Consider the following 2,306-nt stretch of genomic DNA (forward strand, 5'->3'; position numbering starts at 1 on the left):
GAATTTTTGCACTTGTATTCATAAAGGAAATTGGTATTAGAAAATGCTGGTCTCACGGAATAAGTTGGGAATTATTTCCTCATTTTCAATTTTCTGGAAGAGTTTGTGTATAATTGGTAAAATTTCTTCCTTAAATATTTGGTAGAATTCACTGGTGAGATTCTTTTTGTGAAGGTTTTATAGTTATAAATTCTAAACTGAAAATGTTTTTGAACTAGACATTAAATTTCTTTGATAGACATAGTGCTAATCAGGTTATCTGTTTCTTCTTGAGTGGCTTTAGTAATTTGTGTCCTTTTAAGAGAACTTATCCATTTCCTTTAAGCTGTCAGTTTTGTTGGCATAATTTTCATAATATTGTTTTTTTCCTCTTTTGTAATTTTAATGGAAGTGATGCTATTCATTTTTTTAACTCTCTTATAAGCACCAAATTTTAATGTCTAAGTCAGTTTTTTGACAAGAAACACTATCAAGAACTTCCCTCAGAAACAAAACAATGATATTTATTCTTCCTAACGTCCAAACTGAAAGTCTAGCAAAACCAAAACAGAAAAGCCTGCACAGAAATGAAAAGTAACAAAAATCACATTCTAGGGGTTCAGTGCATTCAGAAGCCTTCACTGGGCTGCCTAAACATCCTTTAGTTGACTTTCAAAAAATAACACCCTAGCTCATCAAAATATACATTTTCCATTTGCTTTTTTTAAATTAAAAATAATAATTAAAAAAGAAACTTTAAAGGAATTCACAATCAATTGCCTGACTCATTTCGGTGTCACATACAGCATATAAAGGTCAGGATGGCTATTTGCAGAACACATGATTAGGTGATATTAATCTTCAAGGTTTAGTTTTCTTCCAAACAGTGTAAAATACCCACAACTCCAAGTAAGAAGGAGCACAGACGATCTCCTTCGAGAATTCCACGGGACAATACAGGTGCCCGAACTGTTCTTCATAGAGCGACAGGGCTTCTGTCAAATTGACACAATTTCCGTGTGAAATATTTCCCATCCTGTTTCAATACTTTCATTGAAAGGTCAAGAATCAGTCTGAGAAACTCCCATGTGGAATCTTCTTCCGGAGATGTGGAGATTGGAACAGCTGTCAAATCATTAATTACATAATCAAACTTTCTCCCTTCTTTGGCGTACTTCTTCAGTACTGGAATACAGTCTTCTGTCAGAACCTGATAGCACTCTCCTTTAAGATTGTCTAAGACGTCACCACAGGTTTTCCGCATATTTTTTTACACCCATCACTCACCATTTGGTCAATCTCTACCATAGTGACCATCTTTGGTTTCAGTTTAACTATTTCACATAATATGCCCCCATCTCCGCCACCCAGGATCAGGACATCTTTGCCAGTGTAATCTTCTTTCCCACTGCCCATGATGGCCCGGGTATATGCCAAATCATTCTCTGCCAAATTAACATCCCCACTGAGGATAAGAATATTTCCAAATTGCTTTGAGTGTAGAACTTTAATGTTCTGATAAGGTGAGTCTTCATCATACACTACTTCATCTATGTCATACTCAACCAGGCGCCCATCAGCAATGGGCCAGTATCTGTCAATGGCACCTCCTCGAACAATGGGTGGTAATCGCTTCACCCTCCCAGTACTGTCCTGACTCAATTCTTTCATTCTTTCTTCTACTTTATTCAAAAGATTGTCAATTTCTTCTTTGCCTTGTACATCGCTGTCGTAACTCTGAAGGTCCACCGACACCAATCCATGTGGGTAAATTCTCAAATTGGCAAAGCTGCTGTTTTTGTTCGTGTAGGTTGCCAAATAGCCGTGGTCCTGCCAGGTATACACTGACTCCGTCATCCCCTGCTCCTGGAAAATGGACTGGAGGCCTTTTAGAATGGTCTCACCATTAGCTTTGGCGCCGACCATGAAGTTGAGGGTGCTGTGCCGTGCTGCTGCCATGGTGCAGCGAGGCCCTGTGCCATGCCTGGGGAGGCGGCCGCGGGAGACTGGGGGCTGCGCGGCGTGTCAGGCTGCGGCCGGCGGGGAGTGCCCATAATATTGTTTTATTATCTTTTTAATACCTGGAGAATCTGTAGGAATGCACCACTCTCTTTGTTGATGTTGGTGATGTGAGTCCCCTGTCCTTTTTCCTAATAAGTATGGCTGTATCTTTCCAAAAAACATGATTTCGGTTTCCTTGATTTTCTCTATAGTTTTTGGTTGTTTGTTCATTTTCTTTTTCATTAATTTCCTCTCCAGATTTATTTTCTTTCTAGTTTCTCTTTTGATTTCTTCTTTGACCCATGACCTATTTAGAGATGAATTAT

The 2,306-nt window shown here is 38.9% G+C and overlaps 1 pseudogene; it reads right to left on the reverse strand.

Moving 5' to 3' along the window:
- Positions 1 to 585: 585 nt before the first annotated feature.
- On the reverse strand, positions 586 to 1,938 carry LOC143664507 (spermine synthase pseudogene; annotated as a pseudogene).
- Positions 1,939 to 2,306: the final 368 nt, after the last annotated feature.

The sequence above is a fragment of the Tamandua tetradactyla genome, chromosome 20, assembly GCF_023851605.1.
Source record: "Tamandua tetradactyla isolate mTamTet1 chromosome 20, mTamTet1.pri, whole genome shotgun sequence".
Taxonomy (NCBI): Eukaryota; Metazoa; Chordata; class Mammalia; order Pilosa; family Myrmecophagidae; genus Tamandua; species Tamandua tetradactyla.